We start from the raw sequence: 22594 nt of genomic DNA on the forward strand, positions 1-22594 counted from the left end.
GTCTTTGTCGTCGGAGTGTGCCTTTGCTTAGGTATTTCCTGGAGCCAGGCGGCGCATTAGCATTTCCGTTACCGTTACCCTCCTCGTGGGTACCGTCCACGGAAATTTCTGTCGTGAAACACAGGATTCGAGGCGCAAACATCCACACGATACGACCGTAGCTTGCACCAACGCCGAGCGCTTGACTTTGACCTGGGCGTCGACCATCGAAACTTTTATTTAATTAATACTTAACCTCCAACGGTCAAGATACGCCCGTGTTTCTGAGCCTCGTTAGTCTTCATTCCTCGAGCGATGTAATTAATATTTTTAATCGAGTAATGGGGGCGCCCTTCGTGCATGGGACTTTTGTCGTTTTGCTTTCGTTCGAAACTGCCCTCGATATCGATCCACAAGGGCGAAACGGGGTTCACGCTAAAGTTCGAAGCGACGGTTAAAAGTGACGCCTGGCCTTTAGGGAAACTTTCACGATCTCTTCGGCTGTTTGCATTCCCACATTTCCTAGACCGCGAGAGACAAATCGTTCGCGGCCCGACTGCCATCCATCATCGACGTCCTCGTGGCTGTTTGGAACAAACTCGACCGCCGCGAAAGAGTACGACTCTATGATCGTCAAAGTTGCTGGAACATTAGAAGTCGCGGTGAAAAGTGTAAAAACCGCCGGAAGGTAAAGGGAGGGAAAGTATTTTCCGATAATTACGCAAAACCGCTTTTATTTTCCGTGACGTTTCCGTGGAAGTTTTAATAGCGTCCCATCAAGCGAACGAGAACGAGGTGAAGAATGGCGACTGCTTTTGATAAACAATCCTTCCTTTCTTTTGTTCGTTATTCAGCCAGTGCTTTATCTTGAATTGCACCCGAGGAGCTTGGAGAGAATGCAACGAAAATGCAGTAGCTTTTCTGCTTGAATATATAACTTTTTATGATTGAGTAGGATGAAAGGAAAAAAATGCATTAGTCGGTAATTTTTCGTCGCGGTAGTGAAACGTCTTCTCCATCTACTCCGATTAGATCTCATAGAGGAAGTGACTGATCGTTGTCAGCGATGTCGAATTAGAACACGTCTTGAGCCACCGTGGAGGCCATCCCCGAGCCACTTAAGCGTTCCGTCTGGCCGACTGTCATTAAGTTCCGCCGTTTGTATCGCATGTTCGCTGCCGTAATTATATTGTTAGACAGACTAACGGTCGAAAGGCAGCCATCGTTTCTTTCGTAGAAGGAACTCACGGACACCGTGCTGCGATCATCGGACAGATGAACTAGCGCGCAGCTGCTCGAGGAGACTTTCCATCGGGGCCCTGCGTGATATCAGCGAACACATCCTCCTCGAGGAGGAAAAAAAGCTCGACAAGCGATTTCATTTGTTTGTCAGTCGGTTGGTGATCGCCGCTAATTTGCTCCACCGATCATCCTAGCAGACTATTTAGTATTTATCCCCGACTGTCCTTCAATATCGATCCTGTTTCTGCATCGTCAGCCTCTCTTATCCTTCGCTCGCGTCGCCCAACCAAGAAGGATCACCGCAACGCGTTTAATCGGTGTCTCTTGTGCTAAAATAAAAGCGACTCCATTTGGTTAAACGACGCGGCGACTATAAATTGTATAACGAGTCAAGTGTATACGGTGGACCTTATTTGCATAATGTATGCTTATCTGGCACATTTAATGGATATCTGAATGTCATCGCTAATGGGCCCGGTAATATCCCAGCGTTTCAGCGGCGAGCGCCGGTCTTTCACGAAAATTTGAAGAATTTGGCCCTGCTGCGACGCGCTCCCTTTCGAAACAATAAAATATTCCTTGCTCCGAGTCTGTCCCCAACGCAACGCCCGACTGTCCCTTCGTCCGCCCACCAGCTCGAGCACCTGCCTTCCTCTGGTCAATTATTCAGCGACCGTCGCGTTCGATCGGCATCAAGCGTCCAGACACGGTTTCAAAAGCCTGCTCTCCCGAGCTTCTCAGATACTATCCTCCTTATTGCTTCCTTAATCCATGGGACGAAGATACTCCCTCGAAGGCAGGAGTTCCGACGCGATCATTTCCCGCTGGATGAGATCGGGACGCCTCGAGGGCGCTCGAAGCTGCGCATTTTTAGCGAGTCGTATTCTTCGAAGTCGGTGTGCCTCTGCGGAAGTTTATGTCTGTTTTACGCGGAGACACGTGGCGCGATGGCAGCAGGAAGAGCTCGTACACGCGTCGAATTCGCTACCACGGTAGTAATGTATGCGGGAGTACGGCCGGATGGAACGGCGGCGTCGATTTGCCCCAAGATTTACAGCTGGCACTAAATATCCACGGCTCGGTGTTATTATCGACTTTATTACATCCCCCGTCGACCGTCGAACGCGGCCGTTCACGCGGTGCGCGCGCGATAGGGTTAACAGAAAGACCGAGCGCCGTTTCGCGTCTACGCATCGTATATCATTCCCGGTCCTTCATTGATTCCGCGTCGACTGGGGGCTTGTTCCGCGCGCGACTACGCTCCGAGGGACGGAAGACGGGCTGCGTCTCGCGTGTAACATTCGGCCAGACACAATGCATTTTACGGGTAGAATAGGCCTCGGAGCGTTGCCCGTCTCCTTTAGTGCCACCCTCCGAGAGACAGTTCCCGCTGTAAATAATGTTTCTTATCTGAACTGTCGCGAAGTATGGACTCCGGGGCCCGATGCTGCCGCGATACCATCGCAGAAACGTTTGGTGCTTGTGTCGCCGTCGATGGGGGAGCTTCTTCTAGCGTTGATTCCCGTGCTGCTCCGTTTCACTGGACGACATCCGTTTCTTTCGTTTTGCGGGGAACGGAAACACGCGTGTGAAATGGATCTTCTCGTTTCATTGCCTACGCAATTTTTCGGCAGGTGAAGACTTCTAGGCTTTAATATTCATGAGGAAACGGTAGTTAATTAGCTATTAACAGTGGCTTGTATCTTGATGTGGATCTCGAGCATTGTAGATTTGCATAATCCCTACTTTAGGATGGTTGTCTTGTGATGTTACTTTAAACGAGAGCAGAAATTGGACCGCGCAATGGATTGAAATAATTTTGAATTGCTGGAGATAGAAATAATGGAATGTCAAGAACAGAAAGTGAAGAGGAATAAAATTGTATAGGAAGTAAATTCTCGAGGACGGTAGTAAAGGGAGAAAAAGAAGAGACAGAGTTCTCAAACGTGGTAATGATTGGCAGCGTGTAGGAGGATCGTGTAACGGGACCGAAGCAGACGAATACGTCCCACGATTTTTTCAAGAAGTCCATTCGTTAAGGAGCGTTTCATTTGGAGACGAGCCGTGGCGCTGTTTCGCAAACAACCCGGTGAAAAGGCGCAGGACAAAGAGGCTAATTGCGCCCTTTAATCGATTCGTCGTCGCTTTGATATTTGTTTTTCAAAGCGTTTATGCGATCTGCCCGATGAGTCAGGTTTTAATTACGGCGCCGTTTACCTTCGATTAATCGGCGATCCGTGTATGAAAGGAAAACGCTCGCACTGCTCGTTTTGCCCTAATGACTTGCACGACGATATGCAATCGGGGAAATTTCATGCGTCGCTCCCTCTGTCCGCGGTGCCTCTGCCGCTCGGTTTGAATCGGCGCATTGTCGCGGGCCGCGTCTCCGTTATCGAGCCTAGGATTTCAAAAAGATATGCCTCTCGTTGTCCAAGCGGGCTCAAAGGGAGGCACCGCGAGAGATCGCATCTCGAGGGCCCCAGGATCGCCTGAAAGGCGGGATTTTTAACGCGACGCGGACAGATGGATATCGCTAAATACCGGCCGTTAATAAGCTGCATTTAAAACAAGACGAGGGACGACGCCTCGACGCTCGTATTGTCCGCATCCCTTCTGTCCCTCGCTCTGTCAACGACGAAATTTCGTTTAAATATACTTATTGTCAGGATCTCGGGGTGGTGCGCGCGGCTATTCAACGCTGTCGCCGTCGCCGTTATCAACCGCGCGGTATTTCGCCGGAAGACACCCCTTTTTGATTATTCATCGACGGTGGAAAAGGAGAAACCGCAGAGGACCGGCTTGCCAAAATGATTTCACTGGCGATTGTCGAGGAGCGAGGGATGGGGGAATGACGGTAGACGGACAAGCACGGGGGCGATAAGAGAAACCGAGACAGGATAGGAAAACGCGGAGAGACGGAGAGAGAAAGAGAGAAAAAGGGGAGGAATGAGAGAGAGAGAGAGAGAGAGAGTGAGAGAGAAAGAGAGAGAGAGAGGGAGCCAGATCGGGGACAAGGGATGAGAAGAAATGGCAGGAGGCGGTGGAAGAGGGAAAGAGGACCAAGAACGAAGTGAAATTTATTCGCGTACAAACGGATGTAAATTTATTTAAATTACGCGATTTCGACCGGGGGTTTATTGTGGCGTGGCGCGAGCGGCTTTATTTGCTTTATCACTGCGTGGGACAAGGGATGGGCGTGGACCGTAGCTAGAGCGCGAGAAGGATTCTATTTTGCGGGAAATTAAAAACTCTCTGGCGTGAGAGCTGGACTCGGTTCCCGTTTACATCCTACACCGCCGGAAGTAAACTCTTCTTTTACCCTTGCGTCCTCTATTCGCGCCATATTCCGGATTCCATCGAACTGCCCCGTTACGAATCGAATTCCAACCGCGCGACCACTCACGTAGTATTTGCTTGCTGGAGAACACTTTTCAATTACCTACCTCCACCCACCGCGAAGTATGATTCGCTTCATTTGCAACGCAAACGAGGCTTTTCTTTCGAAATTCAATTCACTTTGAAAGTAGCCACTGGCGACAGTAGCCGTTTCAATTCTAGAAGTCCCACAGCAGAATGTGCCGTTAGAAGTCCCTTCCAAGCGGCTGATAACGCCGCGAGGAAAAGGTGGAGGAAGCAACAAGCGGCGTCCCCGTAAATCTCGGCCCGCCGATGTTTCGCACGTATCTCTTTGGTAATAGGCAGCGTTTCGCAACCGGTCCCGCGCACCGATTAATTTCGATTCGATCGGTACGCGTTAGAGTGGCTGGTATTTACAGTGCTCTCATGATACATTACGCAACAGTTTTGCGTCTACGTACGCGGACATTTAACATGGTCTGTGAATAATTACCTGCATCGCGTACGAACGCGCCTGTAAATACGCGCGTATACAGTCGCGCGCGGTTGGAGCCGCTCGCTTTCTACGGATCTGCATAGCTCGGCCCCCGAACGACCTTAATTAGATTCGTTGTAGAAGCGGTCCGTGTGTCGTCTTTAAATACCTCCACGGACGAGTAACGAGATAAATACTCGAGCTGGACGTAGTTCCCCGTATAAATGGAGAGAGACTGCTGATTATCTCGTTATTTAACGCGAGGCCGATGCGCTTGCGGCCGTACGACCGCGTCATTCCGTGGAAAGTCGTCCTCGCGTGCGTCGATATTAATATCGAAATTGCATGGTATTAACGAGTCGCTGAAATCGTCTGTGGATTACCAGCCCGGAAATGGCGCTTTAAATATCGTGCGTGCTCGGTTCGAGCGGCTGCCACCGGTTAACGAGATAAATAGTTCGTAAATAGGATAGACGCCGTATAACTCAGAGGGCATCGATTAGCTTGTTACCGCGCGAGACTGAAATATGGCCTCTCTCGTTGGAACTTGTTGAAACGCTTGCACGGGATGCCGATATATGTACATATACCATCGGCCGTTGAATATTTAATAGAGCAACGAGCTATCCGCTAGCCGAGAACTTGAGAAAGCCTCGTCCCGGAATATCGCCGCTGTTTGACGCTCGTGTCGTTTTATCGCGAACACTCGGTGCCCCTTGGAGCCCCGATCATTCGAGGAGCCAACCGTCGGATCGCCAATTAAGGAGACCGATGCGTAACGTCGATCGATTATTTTCGAGGCACGGTGAAACGCAGCCTGGCCAAGGGGAGCAACGAGACTCGAAATTTGCATCCAGCGAAATCGCTGCGCGCAGTGTCAGCGGCAGACAGGCGCGCTGCCGGGCGGGCAGAGGCAGGTAATTCGAGCTAAACAATGCTCGGCGACGGGTTATCACGGGGAGCAGCCGTGGCCGCGGTGTCTCGTCTCGGGGAGCGAGCCCTGGTTGCGAGCTACGGATTCGATTGAATTATTTCATGCCATCGATGCCGTCGCTCTTCCGAGCGGCGTATATCGGAAGCCACCGTCGCGAAACAGCGGCTGGAGGAAGGAGAGAAAACCGGGAGACGAAAAGGATGCGCGCGACGACGGGGGAGACTCTGAGAAGACAACGGACAAGGACGAAACGGAATAAGAATAAGAAGAGGAACAGGCAGGACCACTCGATGTTCTATACCTCCGGCTACTGCATACGCATTTATTATAATCCACGAATTCCCGAGGAGAACGATTCCAAGCCGGGGCGGAGGGAGGCTGGATGGAGCAGCGTTTCCCTTGCCTCTCTCCCTCTCTCCCTCTGATTCGTGCACGAACGAGGGAAGACGGAAGAGAGACAGGTAGAAGAGCGATGAGGAAGAGCGAGCGGGCGAACGATCTCTCCCGATGCGAAGAGAAAATATATCGTCGAAACAAAAGCAAGGAGAGAGGCAGCAAGGTACCCCAGCTCTGTTGGAGCGATCGAGAGGGGACGATCGGGTTCACGGGGAAGGACGAAGGATCAAGAGCCCGCGGAAGGAGGGAAGGAGCGAGAGGGAGCGGGCCGCGAACGCGAAGGAGGGAATGAAAGAGAGAAAGAGGGATCGAGAAGTAGCTCTCGGTGGCTGCGGCAGTCCTGGGCCTGGGGTAACCTCAATTTTTGAGCATAACTCATGTGCGAGCGAGCTGCGCTTAAATCTTCTGTCCGAATAATAAGAGGAGCGCATTTACTTTGGGGCTACTGCGGTGACAACCTATCCGAGGCCCGTCCACGCACCGCCGACCTACGCTGCAGAGGATCCACGAGGCTGAAGGGTAGACGGAGAGAGCGGCAGGGAGTGAGAGAGATGGGCCTTGGGGAGGGCGGGGAGGGAGGGAGGTAGCGCGTATTCCTGTTTGGCAAGGCCGAAAGAATCGTTATTCTCCGCTGGCACAGGTTGGTCGGCAACCTGCCTTATACCTTACAGTCCTTTGATTTCACCGATCCCGCGGACAATCCGGCCGCGCTCGCTGCTTTCTGACTCGTCTTCTTTTCATAAGATCGTCCAAACGCGGTTGCGTGAATCCGCGGCTAGCTGTCGCTGGGGCCAATGCGTGCCGCAGATTTGCGAGCGTTGAAAACTCTGCCGTGCCTTTCCCCTTCTTTCTCTCGTTCTCTAGCCCTGCTCTTCTTCCTTGGGCCTGCAAACCGTGGGAGAAGCCACGCGCGAACCCTTGGAACCGCCAAGAGTCTGGACTATTCCAAAGTTTCCTGTTTTTCCCGCATTTTTCTGGCTTTCGAAGTGAAAATGAAGAACATTCGAAGTTAACGAGCTCTCCCGCTCTGTGTTCTTCTTTGGTTGCTCGATAATTGTTTTGCACTTGCGAACTGAAATCGCTTTCTTGATTAGAAAGGCTAGAGATCTTAACGGTGCGGTATAATTCAAGTAATACCGTAAGTGGTATCGAAAGGCGTACTCGGAACAGAGACGGAGTAAAAAAGGAAGATTTCGATTGGAATAACTGACGCCTTTCATCTTAAACGAACGTCTGTCTGATGGTTCCTCGGAGATATTCGGAGAAACGTTATTAGCGGACGATATACAGACACTAAAAATCCGTGAAAGAATTCCCAGCGCATTCCAGGCGCCCAATATTCTCGACCGATTCTTCAGGATTGAGAAGAACACGCGTCCAACGTCGCTGACTGAAAAGGGGATGACGGTGGATCGACTGGAATCCGCGGGTTCCGCGAATCGGTTGGACGCGTCGAATCATTTACCAGGCTCTTTTACGCGGCACGTCCGCTGGATCGAACCGTACGAGGATCGACAAAATTCCGCAATAGGACTCGAGGATACAAGAAGCTCAGCGCGCGAGCGGGGGACTGCTTCTAGATTGGCCTCGAGAGCGAGGGTACGCTCGATTAATGAGCCTGTCGAACGTGTCGACAATAAGGAGTAACTACGTCGATGAAAAAGGGACAGCGAAGGACATGGAAAATTGTATGTAAGCGAGCCGGATCGCGATCAATCGCCGTGGCCAAGTTTTAATCGATCCAGCCGAGCTCTGATAAAAAACATCGTCTGTGGCTGCTTGCAACCACCGCTCGTTCGTCGGTGTAGTCGATCCTGAAGCCAAAGTTACATCAAGTTACGTTGCAACTGCCGCAAACGCTGAACACGCCGGCTCCTATTTGTTGTTGCTAACAAGGTTAACTAGGGGAACTCCTAGTTGCGCCGCGTGGCTGAAATTAACGACGATTTTTGGGGCGAAAGGTAATCGGAACGATAAATAATCATACACTGTTGACGAATTCCTTCGATCGGCTTAATTAAATTGTCCACGTTCAGCCGATTTAATTGAAAATCATCGCTGGCCGCGGTCAGAGATGGATAATTGAAAGGAGAAGTTGAGATCGTCAGGTACTAAAAAGGCTGCTACGGAAAAGTTTTTGACGGTTCAGACAGCTCGTATTAGATCAAGGAGAACTTTCCGTGGATCGCTAACTCGCGGTCCGTGATATATAGGGGAAAAAAGGGCAAATGAGTGGCGAATAGTTTGACTTTATAAATATCGCATGTATAATGGTTTTGCTGACTCTTCCAGAACTTTGGTAATTAGTTTGGGCATAGTTTAGTATCCCGTCTACCCACCTTTCGCCCGTCTCGTTTCTTCCTTGCCTACACAATTTCAGTCGACTGAAACCTGTCTAAAATCCTGTTCTGGTCGCTCGATAGCTCAACTGTCTCCTGCCAGCGAGCATGGGCAGGACTTAGCGAGTGTTCTTCATAACAGGAACATGACATAACTGACACTTCCACTGTTATCTTCCTCCAATCGACAAGATAAACTGACGTTTTGCAAATACGATGAGATCCTTGGTCCTCTGAAATATATCTGATCGGAAACCACTTTTCATAACTCAAGAATACTCTCATACTCCCAAGAGGCACAGCCTCACAGATATGGGCTCCGAAAAGGTTTCCTCATAAACGTGACTATACTGCTATCCTGGAAAGCAACGATAGCGGCAATTGGTATTCAACGCGGGTGTCCTTCGACAGTATTTTTTCAAGATGCTCACACGAATTTTCGTTATTACAAGAAATTAACAGGTGCCCATAGAAAGGGATTACAGGAGGCTTCTTCGGTCGGTAGTTGGATAATTGAGGTTCTCGTATGACGTGCATCGAGACGTTCCTAATAACACGTCGAAGGGTGCTAGTAACCGTTCTCTGCCTGCCGCGGTGCGTGTTAGCGATTGAATCGATTTATCAATCATAAGTTATCGCGGGCAGCGATCGTATCCGATCGATCCGGTCGACACTAAGTTACGCGTGCGTCTCCTCTCCACGACAGGCTCGCCTTGTATTACATATTTTCTACATGCACTGGGGGAACGAGCACGCGTACACATGCCCGTCGATCCGCAAGATGGGAACCGGCGATCGTGCGAATCAATGAATCCAGATCGCGTCACGTAACGCGAGGAAATTATTGTGCATCCTGTTGAACCGAAGGAAACAGCCTCGATAGGTAAGCCCCGAGTTCGCGCTCGTAATGGGATCGTTATTGATATGGCCGATCGATAAACCATTTCTTCTTTCCCAGGTCGCGTAAAGATGAGAGATAAGATGAAATTCTTGTTCCATGCGCGAAACTAGCTTCTGTCCTCTGGATGGTGTAGCTTAAGCGCGATGGGGATACTTCGTAGGCTTAATGGGACGCGATTCTTGAAGAATTAATCCTCGCGACCCGTTGTCGGTGAAATTTCGGCTTTATCTCGGCAGACAAACATGTTCTGCGAGTGGTTCTACACGTGGCACACGGTGTGCGTTTCTTGAACCGATAAGATGTTCGTACACGGGTCGGAGGATGTGTGAATCTCTAGATTGAGATTGCATCGTGTATCAGTGGTATCTCTTGCTGTGGATCTGAAGCGTGTCATCGATATTCCGCCGCGCGCATCCTTCTAACATATTGCTCATTTTTTTCATCGCTACTCGTATCGCCCTGTCATTTAGGGTTTCAATCGTAAGTTTGCTTTCGGTGACCTTTATTGAGCGATCGATGTTATCTGGGCCTCTTATATGACTCATTCGTATAAAGAATGATTTCATGATGTGAGGCAATACTGAAATATTTAAACATGAAATTAATTGAAGTAGCTTCTATTAATGTGATTGAATGTAATAACAAATTAATATTACCTCGTATCAGTACTCCAATTATCGATAATGGAGTGATTCGAAAATAGAGATGTTGAATTGAACAGCTTCAGGAATTCTACGTAAAGGTAGCATGAATCATGCCGATGCATAAATTAAAGGCTGGAAATAAATCTCGTTCCGATTGAATACCCCTGTCGGGAGAGACAAAACACCTGAGCATGGTGTTCGAGAATATCCAACGAGTTGCCGGAGATTTGCATCTACGATCGTGTCGGTCCATCGGAAGCGCGAAGTCGCAAGAGGAGAGGCGAGGAGACTCCTTCGGGGAACAGAGATGACCAGCACCTAGAGCGTCGCCGTTACCAATACTGGCATCGACCGGCACACTTTGGCGAAGGTACTCCGAGAACGGACGTTCCGTAGATCAAAACTGAGATTGCAGACCGAAACTCAATCGTAACTTGGAAACGCGGTGTATAATTAGCACGACTGTTGCAACCGATATCCCGCGGTGCGGTTTGACTCCGCATCGCAGAAACTAATTGACTGTTGAAAGGTGGTTTCACGGGATCGATCCGCCACGAAGTTTTCACGGATATCATGGAAGATAGTAATAACGTGATATCGATAATTTGCCGAACGATTGTAATTGACTGGATTTAATTAGACGCAGTGCGACGCGGGTGATCCCATTGCTCGGGATCCATTAATAATATTGCTTATATTACTCGACGTTCTGAGAATCGGCCTCGGATATGAAGGAATAAAGTTTATGACGTGTAATAGGATAATAATCAAGGGGGATCCCGGATGAATGAAGAGAAGTAAATGTCTCCGAGAGGAACAGAGCCAAATCGGTGGCTTAGGATCGGATCACCTGTCTGCACGAACCTGCCTTTGGCTGTTATACGACGACGGAATCGGATCACGGAAAATCTTGGGCTATTTTACGACCAGCTGCACGGTAATCTCGGATAGAACTCTGAAGCAGAAAAACGACGAAACCCTTAAAAAATAGCAGCCATAAAAACGGTAACAGGAACAACGACTTGACAATTTCATACCATTTTTCTACGCTTCAAAACTGCCATCAATGCCAATTGCAAAACTTAACGAAAGTCCTGCTCGTGAACCTGGCCAGAATTCAATCAAAGCGGTTCGAGAATAAAAGATCCCCGGTATAAAAGTTTCTGCTTCAACTGGACCGAGTACTGTGAACCTCAAGAAACGAAAATCGCAACGCGAGCTTGTCCCGTCCATCAGGGGGATCACATCGTAGGAATGCGAGCGTAAGGATGGGGATATCCAAAAGGACGAGCGAAGGACAAAAGAGCGGGGCAATCGAAAAAGCGAAGGGCCCTATCCACCGGTGCCACCGAACCAGGGTACCGCAACAACCAACGCACGCTCCTCGTGTATCGCTCCGCGGGCGGCTGGTCGCAGACATGGGCGCTACAAATGGGCGGGCCAGCCCGTGGTGCCCTGGGGTCACGAGGAGGAAACGCACGGCCCTGCCGGCCACATTGGGCTCCGGGTGCGAGCAGGACGCACGCCGCGGACCGGGAGGGCAGGTGAGAGAAGGCGAAGCAGGGTGGCGAGCGAGCAGCGCGAAGGGCAAAGAGGGAGGGGGCAGAATGAAGAGGCCGACGGCGAGAGGGGATGATAGGGCACGAAGAGGGATAGAGAGAGGAAGAGGTGATTGTCTGCGTGGATCGGTGGTAGGGGCCCGTGTGCATCGGAAGGCGCAGGGAGGGGGAAGGGCCCCGAGGTAAAGAGGGCCCTATCAAGGTGAACCACTTACACTTTACCGACTGGATTACACTAAGCGATCGAACTTGGGCTCGGAGAGCATAAGGAAGGGTCGGTCGCATTGCGTGCGATCCCTGCTGCCGAGGAACTCGTAGGAGTAAAAGGGGACCGCGAAGGGGGGGCGAGGAGCGTCTCTAGCGACCAGAACTCGTTCGCTAGCGAGACGCGGACTGTCCGTCAGCTGATGCCGACAGTGGTTCGTCGCGATTGTTCGCGTGGAACGCTCGTCCGGCTCGCCGATAGGGGATAAAATAGTTTATTGCTTAATCTGGAATACGCTTTTACGCGACGGTTTTATGGAAAGTTATGCGAAACGATCGAAGGCACGGAGATGGGGATTCGGACCAGTGTAACGCGCGCAGCCTCCGCTACGGGAGCTTTATTATGCATAAATTTACGAGCGGAGAGTTTATTTGTACGAATCCTAGGAACGTTTCGTTGAGGAGCGTGCGTTCGATAAAGTTTACAAGCGACTCCCGCTCACGTCAGGAATTCAAGTGAACGCACTAAAATCTGCCGGACTTTTACGATCATTCCTCGTGCAACGATCAACTCTTCTCTTACGCCATTGTGCCCAATATCTCTGAGAAGAATCTCTCGCGAGCCTTTGATTTTGGTCCCCATTTCAAGCGCAGAAGTATCTACCGTTTAATATTCTGCTTAAAACTATGACCACCTAAATGGTCATCTGCAGAATGCGAATGGAATACTAGAAAAACCAAGAAAAGCATATGACCGATCGAAGTCTTTTTTCACATTGGGTCCCAGAATATTTTAAAAGTATTCTAGAAGTACAGGAATCAACTTGGCACTCGTCACACGTTGTAAGTGCTTCGAAACGCTTCTGGACCTTGTCGTTGAACACAAGACCCACGAAACTCGAGTTAAAGGGCGTTCGATGCAAACGCAAGCTCGCTTAGTGACTCGACGAGCATCGAATTGCATCGCAACTATCTGGTAAACAGTTTCTGGAACAGTATCCGGTAAAACAAGAATAGAAGCATTCTCTTTGAGGCCAAGCGTTTGGAAACAAGCTTCAAATGCTCATAGACGTGATCTACGATTTTTGAAATTTGTGCGGGTGCTTATTGAGTAACGGTTGGAATAAAACGTTCACGCCCAGGTTGGCCGTGGCTTTCTGGAATTCCGAGAGGAAAAGAGCGACTGATTTATTACGCAGCGGGTCAATTGAAAACACCTGCAATTCCACCGCTTCCCGCATTGCGGTTTCACAATCGATCCGTCGAGTTCGATTAATATGCCCCGTTATACGATTAGTAGGTTGTGCAAAGTTTATTACCTTGCAGAGGTAAAAAATTGCGAGGGACTCCAGGCCTCTAATAAATCTATCGTTGGAGAAGTTATCGGGTTCGAAGAAAATTTGCTCCAAATTGTCGAGCATCGATTCTTGCTGGTCTCGAAACCTGCTTCGACCTCTCGTAGTATAGAAAGTACAAGATTTCAGCAAACTCTTGGGAAACATTAGCACATTGCAATGGAAACTATATCGCTGCACGGGTTACGATTATCCGCATACGTGCTGCAATAATGTTTCAAGAAAAGCTGAAGTCAGGAGACGTCTTTGCCTGCAGTGAAGTCAATTTTCTACCTTTTTTCGAGTATTTTTCTCTACTTCGCACATCTGCAGTGAAAATATCGCAGCACCGAGGAAACTGGGACTCCGGCAAATTTCTGGGTTTTCGAAGATTGTGCGCGGTATTGCTTAAAAAAAATCTGAGCTTCGCTGAAAACCGAGGGCTTTACGAACGCGCCAGTGCATACACGCCGTCGTAACTTTCTCGGGCTGATGCACGAAGGGAGAACGATGCAAAAGTGCGAGGTAGGGGACAGAGGAAGAGAGAAATGCGTCGTTACGTAGGAAGAAGGAAGATGAAGGAATTCGAGAGGGAGACAGGAGACGTAAAATGTCGTGCGCGCACGCCTGCTCGTAATTGCAGTTTGCGTTTCTCACGCGAGCATCTTCGACGCGATCTTCGGCTCCGCAGGAAGGTAAAGCGGCAAGCCGCGGTAATTTCCGATGCGCGATAAAATAGTTCGATTTATGTTGCCGAAATGAGCTACGACTCCTCAGTGGAATTTCACAAATGCTCAGAATCGCAAACAATTGATTCTTGGAACATATGAGAAACATCCAGCTTCAATATAAAAATAAATGATAGTATATAAAAAGATCGGAATAGGATTCTATTACGAACAAGCACCCGTACAATCAGATTCACTCGATATCGCGATATTGCAGTCACTTGAGCTGCGCTATCAAAAACTTTATCGCGAGTAGTGAAAAAGGGAAGGCGGCGGACGTATCACGGAAAAATTGCTGATATATTAGCGCGATTACATACACGGCAGAGTCACTTAATTATGACAAATACTACTAAAGACGAAGCTCTAGTAGCTGTTAAGCAAAAGCATATCCTTGAACGCGCGCACGTTTTACGGGCTTGAGGAATGACACCACTCCAATCGTTCCTTTCGAGCTGGACGGAATGGAGAACATTCACGGCGGTGGGCAAGCTCGCGACATTTCGATCGAACCCTGCTGACGCAATAATATCCGACACATTATCACTTGGCGGGGCCACCGCGCGCATTTCTAGAACATTGAATTTTTCGGTCATCGAGCATTCCGCCGCGGCGTAACGTGTATCGCGGCGTGAACCGCGTTCTTTGATTTTATCGGCTGGAATCCGAAATGTACGTCCCCGACCGGCTACTTTGCGCTGCCCCGTGTAATCCGCGGTTTCATGACAGTTTCAGGCATACCCGCGCGAATGCTTAAAATCGCGGAACACCGAACAACGAGAGGGAGGGGCGGGGGAGGGATGGAAAGAGAATGGGACGGAGGGCGAAGAGAAAGGAAAGGCAATGGGACGCGTTAAACGCGTCGGTTATCTCAGATCGATCGGCCGATTTCCATTCAACGCTCTTCCCCAGTCTAGCTACATGGTCAGGATTTCCGTTCTCCGAGTTCATTTTCAATTTACGTAGGGGCTCGGATAATGCCCAGAACGAGGGAAAAAGGAACGAGAGAGGTGGGACGAGCGTTAGGAAGCAGGCGTCGCGATCGGGCCTCGGCGTTCGGCATAATTTCACAAAGACAATCGAGGCGATCGACACAGTCGAGATAATTGCTGGCCGTGCCAATCAACCGACTTCCCCCTGGCTCGCTGCCCTACCGTAATACATTGTTTCGAGTCCGCGAAACGAGCGGAATTATGATCCGTATTTATGCGAGATCTCTATCGCGCCGCGGAAACGTTTCTCTCTGAAAAGCATCAGATAACGCGTATTGTTCTCACGAAAGAAGGTTATATCGAGAATAAAACCAACTCATTTCCAGACGACGTTTACGAGCCCCGCCGACTTATACACCCCCCGTCCATTCCCGCTTTTACGATTTATTCCGGTTTAAATACCCTTCGACCGTGTGCCGGCTTCAAATTTCACTCGACCATTCTTGTTCGATCCTTTGCCTTCAACTCGCGTTCGCGTTTTAACGATTTCCCCCGGATTCGTGTACCTGGAATAAATGATTAATTCTGCCTGTGCCCCCGTCGCTCCATGTCACTCGATTAATCGAGCAAAGTCACGCGCGCGGCCCGGGAATTTTTCTGACAATGTTTCCGCGTTCAATTCAGATCGATTTGTACAAGTCGTTTACGTAGGAACAAAGGGAAAGGTGGATTTGCGGTTCGACTGGAATCGTTCTTCGTTATCGGTGCATGTATCGAGAATGAATAACTAACCTTGCGTTCCTACCCTCGCGATACTCGATTAGTCCATTCTGATCTATGCACAGTCAGATTCTTTTTCAGCAATTTTTCCTATCATGAGGTTCGATAATGCATGATAAATTCGTCGAGCAATATCCCGTGTCTTCGGCGTGGCGCGTGGCGCGTGCCGAGAGAAAAATCGGGAAGCAATTTTCGCGGACGATCATTGATCCGCGCGAAACAACCGTGATCTCAAGCGCCGTGGCTTGGATAAATTATGTTTAGTACGAGCTGATCGATAGCCTTAGTCTCGTAAATATTGAGATCGCGCGATCGTCGGGCGTAAAGTATTCTTCAAAGTCGATAGGAGCGCATCGACGCGTATACGAGCCGTGTGTTGTGCCCTAGAAGCGCGGAGTTTACGCACGCAGCGTCGCGCTCGAATGCCACGCGCACGTGTGACACGCGCGCTCGCACGAGCGGCTATCGTGAAAACGATTCAAGGAGCTTGCAAACGATTTCCTCGTGCCTCGCTGATCGACGAATAAAGAACGCTTTTGGGGGACGTTTAACGCGGGGTGAGTTTAAAGCGCCCTGAGCATTGCCTTTTCTATTCCGTGTCACGACAATCACCCCTTTTAAGTGGATACTCTAGGCTTATTCCGATGAGAGAAACGGGGGTGGCTCTAAGAACGGGACTTGTTCCGAACGAGTTTTGCGATCTATATTTTTAATCTCTGATCATTGAAGATTAACGCTGGAATATCGTCGCGTATTTCGGTGGATAAATGGAGAGTACGAAAATCGAAAAATATTGTCACTAGAATTTTGGATATTTGTTTCGAGCTGAATATTTATTATCCAGCAATATGTGGCAGGAATTACGAGGTTGCCATTGTTGATCTGTAACGATTGTTGTTTTCTGAAAATATTGGAAAATGATATCGCGGGGAGAACTGTTATCCGAACAGCATGCAAAATTTATAAACACACTGTAACGGAAGCCTCGTTTGCGGAGACACCTGTTAAACGAACTTTTGATTACTTGGACAAGCAATAAACGCAGGGTTCCGTTTAAACGTATTACGCCCGTTGTAAATTGCCGAATCGTGTTACGTCGGAGTAATAAATTTAGCGAGCCTTAATGGGGTTTTATAGGCGTTTAGTTATACCTCATACAAGGGTATAATAAACGACAAATGCTGCGTCGATAACAAAGTTCCAACATTATGTCCAGCGGCATTCTTTTGCTCCAAAAAATGCATGACTCCGAGTAAGAGACCGTCCATTCGTATACGACACCGAGCTCGCTGAAACTGCACGCTGAATAAACACTATGACACAATAAAGAACACATCCGCGATAAATAACCGCGTTACCACCGTTGAATAACAAATGGGCCGCACGGGGAGGCAAATTAATCGCACGGCTTTATCTCGGCAACGCTACAATACGTCGGGATTCCAGCATAATTTAATTAATCGATTGACTCGCGCCGCGAATCGCGCAGTTTCCAGCGATCAATTTTCTTAAAGCGTGCTACCTGAACGTTCAGCGCGGACTGTTGCGTTACGCGGCGACTAATTTGTCGAGCGAACGTCCAACATAATTATTCTTTCGCGCGACGAAATTGCGAGCAGTCGACTTCTATAATTTTCGAGCGTACGGAGGAGTCTGGCCGCGCACCGTGAAATGGGGTGACTTCGCCTCCCCTGCACCCTCTTCGTCGTTGGTCCCGCGTTATGCATCAAAATAATAATCTATGGCCAGAGCGGAAGGCATTAAAAGACAAAGTAGAATGCAGAGGATACGCGGCGAACTCGACTAGGGTGGCGAATTACGAGCATTATTTATGGCGACGTGAGAGTACACCGAAAAATAGTGACGACAGGGAGACGACGCGAACGGATTTCGGGGTGGCGCGCGCGGATCTTTTTCCTGCCACGTGGCACAGACGTGTTTGTAAATTGCTTCCGATATGGACGAACGAGTGGCACGCGTGCTCGACTACTCCGCTCTGGATTTACGACAGTTCGCCTCCACTTTGCCTTTTTTCTTCGCCCCCGTCCTTCACTGAGACTTCCACGGACAATTTGCATTGGATACTGAAATGGAGCTCGCGATATTTATAGCGGCGTGTTGAGTTTGGGACAGCTGATCACGTTTGGAGCAGCAGTAATAGAATAATGCAGGACGATTTTCAGAGCAGTAAATTAAGGTCTGCGTCGGCTAAAAAATCGTGTGACAGTGAGGTAGATATGACGAACCAGACTTGGAATAGCAGATAAACTGATCTTGCGATCGCGTTGAGAATTTATTTATGGAACGACCTAATGAAAGTAACGAGAACGGAAGCGATTGGAGAAATGTTTATGTACCCCCTCTTTTTTCTCTGCCACGTGCGGTAAATAGTCGTCTTTGCAAAGGGCAAAGTGGCACGCGCGCGAGTACGTCTGTTTCGAATTTACGAAGAACCTTTTCGTTTCGACTTTGCGCTTTTCATTCGCGGTTACGATGCTACTTGCTCTGCATACACGAGAGCTGTGAAGCGGCTTCTGTTTCTTCACCACTGTCCCCGTGAGTACGCCGTTTCTCCACTTAGCGTCTCGATGCTTCCTCTTTCCTTCCATGCACAGCGTAACCACGCGTGTCTGGCAATTCTCTGCCATCCCTTTCCCTTACTTTCGCATAGGTGGTTTGTTTTGTTTCAAGAAACTACGCGGTGCTGTTGTGCTGTGATACGAACCACTGAAACGTCTCATCGCTAGGAAATTTCGGTAAGTAGCTTCATACGCGTCTTCTTGTGGAGCTAGACACCGTGGCTGGAATTCGGTTTGAAAAGCGAAATTATACACAAATGTTCTGCCTACGAGAGCTATGCTCTTCCCTATCTCACTTACTTTCTCTTTCGACCAATTTGTATAGCAATGGAAAATCGCTCTATACTCTGAACACCTAATATTTAATCATCAACAGTCACACTAATCTAGAACGGTAAATACGTTTCACTGATTTCTTCTCGATCTTCATTGAAAATGCTGCAACAGTAGTCCCACCATCGAGAGATATTAAAGCGATGTAACATCGTGCAAGATGTTCGGCCTGGCTGGCGAACGCGACGTCGAGGGTCGAGCTACGGGGGCGGCCCGGAATAATTTCTATTTGGATCATTAGAAGACAAAACGTGTCCACGTGTGTTCGGCGATAGTATCGGGACAACAAGACCGGTAAGGGGCCGGGAACAGTGTGTTGTTCGTGTAAACGGTAGACGGGCAGAGGAGTTCAGCCTCGAAGCAACGGCAGTGGACCAGTGGGGCAGGTTTCCTCGGACCTCCGGAGAGCAGAACAGAGACCAACGAAAGATGGACGAAGAAAGTGGCTGTAGGAGAGAAGAACAAAGAGAAAGAGTGACTGAGAATTATTACGGACAGAGGTTACGTGGTCGTTTGTGCGCTCGTAACTGCTGAATCTTGCGTGTTGCTTGAGTTTCAGACGTGAAACAGGAAATTCTCGAATCTCTTTGGAGGTGTCATGTCTTTGATTTCATTGCGCCTCGATTTAAGTATATCGCAGGGAACTCGGTACTCCCACGTGTTGCTCGTCCCTGCAGCTTCGTCCTGAGGTCACCTTGGTCTATTCATATTTCTATCGTTCATTGTTCATTTTCGGCCTCAGAGAGATTAATGATTTTAATCGTTCCACGTCGTGGTAGGATACCTCAGATCGTTCCGTGGTTGGTCCAATAAAGTGGCAACAGTGCCCATGGAACCGTAGATGAATGCTAGATAAATGATGTTGCTAAGAAACGATGCGATCACTGAGCGTCAATGATATATTGGTAAAAGAGGAAACATTAATATGACATGGGTAGAGAGTGGGTTTCAGCGTGTAACGCTTACGCAACGAAATTTGTAAAGGGAACGGCGAACATCGACTGTTCCGATCGAACGTAAGACAACGACTCTACCTTCGGGGATGTTCGACAATAATATATACAGCGACGGACAAATTAACGAAAAATACAAGTCTTGGCAATTCGGAGAGGTTCAACAGAGATTTCGCTGCCAGCTCGTTTTTTTGGATCTTGAGTTGATGACGTTACTCTGAAAATATCCTGGACACGAATACCAAAGATAGCGGGAGGCCTGGATCGCGGCCACGGGGCAGGCACCTCTTGTCAGTAACACTAGATTCCAGTACACTGAACATTCGTACGTATATTATGATTGCTGTGTCGATACATGCCGCCGAGTTTGTTTAAGTGGTTCGAGCACTTGATGCGCTTTGGCAAGTCTGCTGCGAAAATAAGACCCTCATTGTGGCCCAAGATATAGCATCTAGAACGCCTGTTCTGCAATTTTCATCAGCACGATAGTGAAAATCAGTGGAGATACCACCATCAGTGACTATTCCAAAAAACTGAGACCCTCCTGCATTAAAAAAAAAAAGACACATTTCATCAAAGGTATAATAGAATCTTCAAACTCTAAAAGCTTCAGAGAGTCAATCCTCTGAGAGAGCAACATATTTCTTTTCCCCATTAGTAATCACTCATAGACTTTTGCTTACACTTCCTTCCCATGCAAAATGATCAGCAGCAGCATTCCGAGTTTTCCCGTGATCCGTCCTACCTCAATCTCCTTTTTCTACTTTTAATACGTCCTTTCCTAGCCATGTCCTATGCCAGCCTGTCTCTCCGGTCGAGCGTTCATTCGGATATTGCCGAATATCTCGGGCGGATAAGGCAGGGGTCGGCTTCGTGGCGCTTTGTCCGGAGCGTACAATGGCGCACGGCGGGGGAATAATAAGAAACCGGTGGTTTCTCGATCGAAATGGTAGGAGAGGTGAGGAGAGGAGAAATGGCTGGCAAGAGCCGCGCGGATCAGAGAGAAAGAAGAAGACAGAAAGAGAAAGGGGTGGTCGAGAGACAAAAGATAAACTCGGCCAAGTCCAAGATACGATCCGCCAAATCCACATTTGTATATTCCTCCTACCAACTGACTCATCTGCCAGGTTCCCCTTCTCCCACCCTTTAACCCCACCATAGGTTCCCCGCTGACGATCTTCTCAGGGCCTGATGTGTCCCACGTCCCGATGCATTTCATGACCCGTCAGAGAAGCAACCCTCAGCCCGTGGTAAAAGAAAGGGGAAAACGGGGACCAAGGGAAGAAGCTAAGAACGAGTTCTCTCGCGATGAAGTTCCCTGACTTGGACGAAATTCGACTGTCATTCCGAATAACTATTTACAACTGGTCCAAGAGGCCCACTGGGTTCTTCCATATGGAAGTACGAGTCCAACAGTGTCCTGGGCCTGTGGCCCCTTGGGAGGAGTCCCGCGAAGGCAGAGCTCGGGATTTCGTCTGCAGGGCAGTCTGGCCTCATTAGACGCTGCACGGGGGCACGCAGCCTCCTCGTTTCACCGTGCGCAATCATCATCCCAGATCTTCGTCATTCGACGGAATGACTTTTCGTCTTTCGTTCCCACTGTCCAGGACGTAAGTAAAACGACCGAGACGTGCCGCGATCGAGCCTCGTTTTTCGAGGAACCCACCGAGATATCGCGTTCGGTTGGGAACGATACCATAGGACGTCACCACGCTACAGTTAACAAACTAATTAATGATGGCAACCGGGCAAATTGAAAACGTCGGCCTGCGAAAATTTGTTAGCCCGAGAACTCCGGACGAAATAATTTCCGCATTTACGAGTCGATGACACGGACCCCTCGACCCGGTTTAAACGGCTCGTTGTTTTTCGCCCGAGCTTCGTTATGAACAATAATTAGTTTTCGTTCGCGTGAATCGTGAAATCGTTTAACGAGGGCGAGCTCCTCCGCTGTTTGTGCTTTTTCGCTTGTAGGTTCCATGGACTGTAGCAGTTTGCACACAATGTGAGCTCTCCTTTTTGAAAATACCCGGTTATCCCCTTTTATGTAGCAAAATCGGAAAGCAGTCAAAGGTTTGAAAAACCGGGTCGATGCACGATCTGATAAAAGAGTCGAGGCCACGGTGGCGCGTTTCACTTCATCGGTGCATAAAATTGGCGTTAAACGCGCGCCGCCCAGCACCTGCGCGCGAATCGCGTAATTAAGTGAAAACATTTAAACGTGCGCGAGCCATTGAACTCTCGATCGGCGATTTCCACCCCGGAAATTTATAAACCGTCATTTTACCATGCCCCGTTATTCCATTAGCCGAGCATAATTAACACCAACGGGGCCAAAAATCTCCCGCCACGAGATCCTGACGAGTCGACTGGAACGTGCGTTCCCAAGCTGGACTGAGACGCGTCGAAGGGTGAAAACAACAGGGTGCCTCGAGAAGCATAAGGGACTTGGAGTCGCAGATTCTTAGGGAGGCGATAAAATTCGAGATATCGCGCGACATCCCTCGAAATAATATTCGCGAAATTTATTGTCGTCGCAGAGCCAGCCACTTCCGCGTAGATCGTCCATTATCTCTTTTACTCGAAGAAGAGTTGGCTCGATTCTCTTTCGTTCCGCAACTTCTGCCACAGATAACGGGGATCATAAACCCTCAGCTATCGGGGTGAAAGTTCAACGGGACATTATTATTACGTTCCGGGTCGAAACTGGGTGAAATTAAAAGAAAACAAAGTCTATCGTGCGTTCACAGAGCGTCACGTCGATAACTGCGAGCTGGCCATCGAGCTTATTACTTTTTAATTAACGCCTGCTATTTTTTGTTTTACGCGCGGTGACCAAACAAAGCAGCCCCTTTCTCGCTTCTGTTACGTAGCGCTCCGTGTCATTTTCTTCTTGCTTCAAAGTGTCAACCTTTCACGCTGAAA

The sequence above is a fragment of the Calliopsis andreniformis genome, chromosome 12, assembly GCF_051401765.1.
Source record: "Calliopsis andreniformis isolate RMS-2024a chromosome 12, iyCalAndr_principal, whole genome shotgun sequence".
In the NCBI taxonomy this organism is placed as follows: Eukaryota; Metazoa; Arthropoda; class Insecta; order Hymenoptera; family Andrenidae; genus Calliopsis; species Calliopsis andreniformis.